This window comes from Lytechinus pictus, chromosome 9 (assembly GCF_037042905.1).
Source record: "Lytechinus pictus isolate F3 Inbred chromosome 9, Lp3.0, whole genome shotgun sequence".
In the NCBI taxonomy this organism is placed as follows: Eukaryota; Metazoa; Echinodermata; class Echinoidea; order Temnopleuroida; family Toxopneustidae; genus Lytechinus; species Lytechinus pictus.
The window spans coordinates 24,873,107-24,882,650 of NC_087253.1; positions in this window are offsets into that span (position 1 = coordinate 24,873,107).

Sequence of the window (9,544 nt, forward strand, 5' to 3'; positions counted from 1 at the left end):
AATCAACATCATAAAGGTGGATAAATTCGCATACATTCGTAATTCCGAAGCTTAGTTATTCCGAAGGTTCGGATATTCCGAAGGTTTGTTATTCCGAAGGTTCATATTTCCGAAGGTTCGTCAGTCCGAAAACGAAGTGAGGTTCGTAATTCCGAAGGTTCGTTAATCCGAAAACGAAATGAGGTTCGTAATTCCGTATAGGTTCGTTAGTCCGAAAACTAAATGATTAACGAACCTTATTTCGTTTTCGGATTAACGAACCTTCGGAACATCGAACCTTATTTCGTTTCCGGATTATCGAACCTTCGGAATAACGCCACAAATTTTCGGATTAACGAACCCTTTTACGTTTTCGGATTAACGAACATCGTGGTATAGGCAATTTACGTGTTTCGGAATTACGAACCTTCGGAATAAAGAACCTTCGGAATTACGAAGTGTAACCGATAAATTAAGGCTTTAATCCACCTCTATGATCCACACGTAACATTGCTTTAAACATTACTTGAAATATTGCTCGAAATATTACTTGTAACAATGCTGAAAATTTTCTTGTAAGATTTCTTGAAACATTGCTTGAAACATTGCTTGAAACCTGCCTTGTAATATTTGTTGTAAACTTCGTAACATTAATGTTTGCATCATTTCTTGAAACATTGCTTGAAACATGGCATGAAATATTGCTTGTAAAATTGCTTTAAACATTGCTTGAGACATAACTTAACCGATATTTTCATAATCTTTGCTTGAAAAAAAAATCGTCATATTCTTTTTTTAGTCCTACCTGATTACTCAACTCAGTTCAAAAATGTACAAAGGTGATTCGCAATTTGCATACGTTCCGGAGTAAATGTACTTTCAATCAGAAAATTATTAACTAGGAGAGTAATCACATTTTTAGAAATAGAAGTACATCCATTTATTGTAATCTTGGACCTTTGTAAAGTTGTCTATGCACATTATTTTCCGGGATATTTTCCCCTTTTCCTTAAAAATTCCCAAATAAATTATATCTACACGTATAATGTTTGTGACGCAACAATTCTTTTCAATGTCCATAATACCTAGTCACCAACTCTATAAAAATATTGGGTAAAAATGTTCCGTGGGGGTAATTATGTGTCCAACCAACATTGAGGATTTCTTATGGGCATTTTTATCTATCCAGTTTGATGAAATTTTGCCCATTCTAGGATAATTGCTGCTTATTTTTTTAACCTTACTTGACAATGTGCTTCCCGCATTGGGTAAAATACTGCCCAAAATTGGTTGGACACATAATTACCCTCGTGGTGGTTACAATTTTACCCAATATATTTTTACAGTGAAGGAGGGGAGTGCTGGGGTATCCCCTCGATTTTTCCTGAAACATGTGTCTGATCACGCAGATTTGTTATAACTTAAGAAGAAAATGTTCAATCTAGCTATTTCAGGCAATAGGGATTATAAGTTGATACACGGAAATGTATTTCAGTTTAGTTTCGCTTCATATCACATTTACCACAACAACTAATGTGTAATGAATTACACAACAAAAAATACAGAATATGCATAAAACTGACATTGGATGAGACATAATCTCAACATGATACGAAGAATCACTTAGGTTAAATGGAAAAAGTAGGGACATGACAAACAACAAAAATTTAAAGGGGTTAGAGTACGGCATACATGGGCAGTTATTAGAATAGAGTCAGATTAAATTCACGTATGAAAGAACAACAGAGATGAATTACAACCCAAAAAGGAAATAATCCCTCTGTGTTCTGACAATAATCTCAGTCATCGTGGCCATGCGGAGGCGTCGCTAAATGATGCTGAAGTGGGGTTTTGACCCCCCCCCCCCCCGGCACACACATGCACACACAAATCACCAACTCCATCACTTCATTGCCATGCTTGTTTGAATTTTCTCTTGTTCAATGTTCAATGTTCAATGAATCCAGGTGAATCGTTCAGGTGAAATTTGCCGTTGTAGAAAATAAAACAAATTTCAATTGTCTACAAACTGAAATATTCAAAGATGGCTGCTAAAATTGCTAAATTTGAAGCCAACGGGACACGATTCGGCAATGGGGGGGGGGGGGGGTAATAGACTTCAAGTTCATGTAAAAAGTCAGTTACAACATATTATGCTATGCAGTGGAGCACCGGAACTCTTATTTCCGACTCCACTTAAACATTTGAATAGTTAACAGCTGCATCAAATGTATTGGACTGTTTCTAAGAACACATTGCATGATATGCGGCGTATTGAGGGGGCTGTGCAGATATGGCGTATCGAGCAAAATTTATTTAAAATTTGTGAGCCAGCAAAGCGAGTGAGCAAAAATTTCGACATATTTATTACAAAAAGTCAATTTTGTGATAGATTTTGACATAATATTTAGAATATCACCTCCTCACTTTCTTTTTATTTTGTTGTATAGCTGCGACCAAGGCATTAAATTTTTTTAAAAGTTTTTTTTCATGCATTAATCAATCTTTAAATAAACGAAAATGCTATACACATTCTTAGAAAACATGTGTGTACGTGATTCTTCAAACAACAAACCCCCCAAAATTAATGTTCCTGATAAAGGTGCGATAGCTGTAAAAACGCTAATTAAATATTGTTTAACTTGTTAAAAGTTTAAATGTTTTAAAAAGTTGTTTAAAGTTTTTAAACAAGTGTTGAGACGTTTTTTAAACAAGTTCTTAAAGATTTGAATAAGTTGTTTCATGCTTTACACGAGTACGTTGTTAAACGTTTTAAACAACTTGTTTAATTTTTAACAAGCTGTTTAAAACGGTTAAACAATTTTAAAATAGTTTAAACAACTTATCGTTATATATAATCGTCAGGCTTTGACAACGAACATGCTTAAAATTTCAAACAGATATAGGTTAGGCATTGATCGGACCCACTTGACATCACAGATGGGAGGGGGCGCTTCTGGGGACACTAGCCCCAACAGTTCCACGGCCGAGAAAAATATTTAGAAAAGAAAGAATGGAAATAGGAGGCGAATATGAAATCATTTTTCTGGATAATATGATAAAAATCTGTCATCAATTAAATTTGATTTTCAGTTCAATAAAGGTAATCTTTACCCGCCCACTTCGCTGTCTCGTGAATATCAATTAATCCCCTTTAAATGCTCGTCCACTAATCGCTAAATATTATCGATTTAAATTTGACTCATCCTATATTAATGTAGTCTGCTGTGCAAATCCTTCACTCGAGTGAAGGGTCTGAATTTGCAGCCTATAGTGTCTTGTGTAGGACTGACGACCCTTTATCTCCTATACAGTGCGTATCAAAAAAAAAGTTTACACTTTGAAAAAGCCCTGGGAATTAAAAAATATACAACATGTGGGTAATTTTTTTCACATATATTTATTGGGTTTGGGTCTCCTCCATCCAATGAAAGCAAAAGTTTTGACAGAATGTTACACTTGAGTGAGCACGGTCCATTTTTGTAAAGCTCGCAGAAATCTGTTTGCGCAGAAATGCTCGTTTTCACGCTGTCAAGGGGCAAGGGCTAAATCAAACTTACCCTGCGAAACATTTCTCATACATTTCCCTTGTACTTTTAGTCAATTGAAATAAAACGGATACATTCAAGCATTTTGTTACAATTTTTCCACCCAAATTGACTTTTCAACACTTAGTAAGAACAACCTTTACCCTTTTTGTGCCAGCTGGATCTGAGGACATAACTGAATCTGAACAAAAGTTTATATCAGACATCAGTGGCGTACCGTGGGTCACGGCATTGGGGGGGGCACCAGCAAAAATTTTGAGTCGCTCAGTGAGCGCGCAAAGCGCGCTCAATTACCAGGTATAGGCCTATTGACCTTATATAGAGACATTTTAAGGACTGTGCCATTAAACGGATATGTAATGTATCTCACTGATCAAATGATGCGAGCGCGAAGCGCGAGCTGAAAATTTTTGAAATTCATACCTAAAAAGGGTCAAAATAAGCTATTAAATAAAAAAAAAATACGTATCTGTCTCGCTAAACAAACAATGCGAGCGCGAAGCGCGAGCTGAAATTTTTGTATTTATTGACCCCAAACAGAGACAGTTTAAGGATTATTTTTTAGAAATCAAATAAGAGAATACATATCTCACCATACTCATCTAATTTGGGTGCCAAGCGCTTGCTGATTTTGTTAGAAAACATGAAACACCTTTTGTAGTCATTGTAATCATGATTACAATACGCATCTCACTAATCAAATATTGCGAGCGCGAAGCACGAGCTAAAAATTTAGGAAATTCAGACCTGAAGAGAAGCATTCTAAGGATTGTTTATAGGAATTTACGAAGACCATACGTACTTCACGTACAAAATGATGCGAGCGCGAAGCGCGAGCTGAACATTTTGTATATATTGACCCCAAACAGGGACATTTTAAGGACTATTTCTTTTTTTTATCCATTAAGAGTATACATATCTCACCATAGTCATCCAATGCGAGTGCCAAGCGATTGCTGATTTTGTTAGAATCACATTCAAACACATGAAGAGCTTTTTGTAGTCATAGTAATCATGATTATCATACGCATCTCAGTAGCGCAAAGTACGAGCTGAAAATATAGGAAATTCAGATCTGAAGAGGGGCATTCTAAGGCTTGTTTGTAGGAATCTACTATGACCATACGTATTTCACTAAACAAATGATGCGAGCGCGAAGCGCGAGCTGAAAATTTTTGATATTTACATTAGAAAAAGAGACATTTTAAGGACCGATTTCAGGAATTCATGAAGAGCAGACAAATCTCATCAATCCACTAATTCGAACGTAAGCACGAACACGAACAAGGATTTTTTTTATACAGACCTTAAAATGGGGCTATCACTTTAAGTAGTCATGAAAAGAAGCATATGTCACTACATAAACAGATAAAACAATAATAACTCGAAGTGCGATGATATATATTTGGTGCATATTGACTTGAAAACAGGACGTTTTGGTACAACATGATTGTACATGTATATCTCGTTAAACAGACAATGCTAGTACCAGGAATAATGAACAAATAGGCCCTGAGCACATTATGTTCCATAAAGTTATGAAAAAAAAATTCTTATGTAATATAACACAACATATAATATATTATAACATTGTAATGTACAATAAATTCTTCTTTCCCCCTACGTTTCTTTCTTCTCCCTCTTTTTCTCCCTTTTCTCCCGTTTTTTTTTTTTGCCAGCCGATTGGGGGGCACGTGCCCCCCCATGCCCCCCCCCCCCCGTAGTTACGCCACTGTCAGACATCTCCAGCATTTTTTCACTAAGTTTTTATAATTTAAAGTGTGTTTACATTTCATTTTTCATTTAATACTTGTTTATCCACACTTTTCCAAGCTTGAGAGAATGATTAACAAAATGAAAATCAAGCCTAAGCCATTTCATGTAAATCACAGCTCAGTGTAAAGCACATATCGTCACGATTGCCTCGATGTGTGGGGAGTAGGGTGGGGCGCAATGCACTCTTCGAAGTGTTTTGGGCAAGGGAACAAGTTGAAAAGCTAAAAGATATCTTCAAATCAATTTACTAGCTAAATTCTACGTATTCTTCATGATTAAGGTTTACTTTATTCGCATAACTATTTTAAAGTTCTGCGCAATTCATTTTTCACTAACTTTTCAAAAGTAATAGTGCTGCTCATTCAAGCGAAAATATTTTTCGACAGTTATGTCGTCATTTGCTTAAATGGAGCTGTACCAGTGTTAAAATATGGAAAAACCGTCAGGATATTACAAATATATAATTTTACAGGATTTTTTCTAAGTGTAAACTTTTTTTGATACGCACTGTAGTCTTTGCGTGGTTATAACTACATGTTGATCAAATTTTCAAGTAGGGTCTGTGCCTGCAGAATATAGCATTATAGCGAACAGGCCCAATATTATATTATAATCCGTTGTTAACAATAATTGAAGGGGTATACTCCAAGCTGAAAATGATATGATTTGAACGAAAAAAAATAGACACTGCAAAAACTCCGGTGTTGATTTAACACCAGCCCGGAATCTATATATGTCCATACCAGAGAAGTGTTAAACAACACCATTTTCGGTTTGGTTTAACATCAGAAAGGTGTTTATACAACACCAATTAGTATTAAAACAGCATCGGTTTGATTCCAAACTGGTGTTGTTTCAATACTTCTCTGATGTGGACATATAGATTCCGGGCTGGTGTTAAATCAACACCGGAGTTTTTGCAGAGGACCGAATATTTTCAAAATCGGACAAGGAGTAACACAATTATGACATATAAAAAAGATTTACATTATTCCGGTGAAACAGTTCTAGGCATGTCTTCGTGAATATTCAATGAGCAAACTGAGGATGTAATGGATGTCATATCGCAATTCTTTTGTATTACATGATATTGTGTTTTTTTCTCCAAGGTCTAAAATAATTGGATTGACAACTGATTTATTGCATTATATATTCATTACTGCAACTTATTCTGGAGACATATCATTCACACATGTATGAAAAATGAAACAATTATGATTTCATGTATAACATAATGATTTGAAAAAAAAGGAAAGTGAGGATGTAGCACTATATTAGCCCACCTAACGAATATTCATGACGACGTGCAACTTACTGTTTTCACAATTAAAATCGCTAAACTTAAAAATTGAATAACTTCGTTATTTTCCATCAGATTTTGATGACATTTTCAGTATTTTGCTCGGTGAATTTTACTTTATTTATTTAGAAATAATTATTTTCAGCCCGGGGTCGCCCTTTCAATAACCATACATGCAAAAATTCAAGTAGGCATGCTAAAATAAGCCATGCATGTACGCTTAATTGCTTATGCTGAATAAAGCCAACTATATTCAGAATTCCTGCTACCGACCAACCGAGACCATCATCATTATCTCACCGCCGGCCCTCTCTCTCTCTGTCATCGACTAGCTCCCACTATTGGTGGTCATACACATGTATTGTTATTTCTCCAGGTGCAATAAACCAGGCACCATTTTCTGTGTTTTGATACGCCTCCCTGCATTTATTTCCCTTTATTTTCATTGTTACTCCACCCTAAAAATCATCTATTCAAATTCATTTAGTTATCAGAGACTGAGGCACTGAAAATATTGGCCTTTACAGTATTAATTATGTCTAAAAAAAATTGTCAAAAATGAGTGAGGTAGATATAGGTACTATAAAGGAATATGCATTTCTCAGTCATGCAGGATATATCTATAAATTAAGGTGTAGTGAAAGAATTAATACAAAAAAAGAGAAGTATGCAGTTGCATGGGATATACCCCGAAATGAAAAAAAAAACAATGATGACAATATGTTCCTTCTCATGTTTGTTTTGTTGAAGAAGTTGAAACCCTGGGTTGAAACTTGCATGATCGTTTGTTTCAGTCAAAGTGCATGCCCTATCACTTAAAAAATGTTGACAAAAAAGAAAGAAACCCCCCCCCCTAAAAAAAATGTATACACTAGCTCATCCAATCGCCCCCTCCTTTAAATCGACAGGATGGGCAAATATACCATATTTTCTGAGCAGTTATTGATTTCTTTTAACGTCATGAACGTGGTTTTGTATTATTATTTTGTTTGTTTGATTGTTTATCTGTTTGTCATTTCTTTTTTTTTTTATTATTATTATCTTCGCCTTCTTCCAGATCGAGTAAGTAAGTGCTGCTTCAAGATGATGAAGATGAGCGCACTGGTTGTGTGTATAAGTGTGGAACTTTTCACATACTATTATTTCATTTAAAAAATGCTCTTTTTCCTTGTAGTTTAGGTGCATGTATACATGTGTAATAAAGTAAAAACATTCTTGTTTGTCATGTTTGTGGTGTTTACTTCTGCATCCCACTCAAGAAGGCCTTTATGAAGGCATCAACTGAGGGGTATAATGGGCTGGATCCTGCTGGAGGTTGTTCCCGTCCTTACAGGTTCTTGGGAAGAATGAAGAAGCATAATAGACCTGACTGCTGCAATATGAGATGTCCTTAAAGGTCAAGTCCATCCCAGAAAATGTTGATTTGAATAAATAGAGAAAAAATCGAACTCGCGTAACGCTAAAAAATTTCATCAAAATCGGATGTAAACGAAGAAAGTTATGGCATTTTAAAGTTTCGCTTATTTTTCACAAAACAGTGATATGCACAATTCAGTGTCATGCAAATGAGTCAGTCGATGATGTCCATCACTCACTATTTATTTTGTTTTTTATTGTTTTAATTATTATATTTCATTTTTACAGATTTGACAATAAGGACTAAGTTGACTGAACCATTTATTAAACAATGCTAATTCCACATGTTGCAGGGAGGAATCAATGATTGTTTCACTTGAAAATGAGTAGAAAATTAGAATATTTCATATTTCATATAATAAGTTACAAATGAAATAGTGAGTGGATGACGTCATCGGTCTCCTCATTTGCATACCGACCAGGTTGTGCATAATCTGTTTTGTTAATTAATTTAAGCGAAACTTTAAAATATCATAACTTTCTTATTTTACATCCGATTTTGATGAATTTTTCAGTGTAATGCTTGTTGGATTTTTCTGTTTGTATTCAAATCAACTTTTTGTTGGGATGGACTTGTTCTTTAATCGAGATCCGTGTCCACTACAGTTGTTGTTGACAGCCCGGGGTGGCAGTCAATATTGCTGTACACATGCGTGACAAAAAAACGCGTTTATATAAAAGGGTGTTTTTTCAGTTTTGGACGCGGGCCACTCGTGCACTCGTTGAGGGTATAAAAAACACCGATTTTTTAAAAAAAGGTGGTTTTAAAAAACTGGTCAATGGTCAATCGCGGGCTCAAACGTATTTTGGGTATTTTTGTTTTCCAAAGCTTTTTTTTAGACTAGCCCAAAAAAGTTTAGGGTATGTTTTTCCTCTGGGGCTTTTTCTTCCTCGTTTCTGGAAAGTGTTCGGGCCCGGGACTTTTGTATAGGGGTCATCATCTGGCGACAACATGTTTAGGGGCCAAAATGTGTAAATATAAAGCCCGCGGAAAATTGTTTAGGGGGTTATTTTGCACACAGAGAAAAACTCGTTTCGGAGGTGTTTGGAAATAATTTGGTCGCGCATATGTGTACAGCAATATGCCCCCCCCCCCCCCCGAACGGAGGTTGACAACTCATTGAAGATCGAAGGACTTTGCTCTGATCTGTCACGGTGACCTTTGTTCACGTTCGTTTGAATTAGTTTTTTTTTTTTTAATGAAATGAGGATTCCTATCTTTATTTATTCTTAAATTGTGCTTGCCATACAAATCGATCCATCATTAAAAAAACCCAACTAGTACTGAGAATTTCATTTTAACGAGTGATATAATTATCTTGGGTATATACGCCTTTTTATGGGTGTTTTTTGTGCATGCCCCGGTCAATTAAGTTCCATGGTCATGACGTGCCAACCATTATTTCATTATTACCACTATTTGTCCCGGTTATGTTACGTTGATACTTTTACTTTTGTTTTTGTTGTTATTCATATTTTCTTTGTGTATAATATAATTTTGTTCTCACATGTTCTTTTCTCTAAA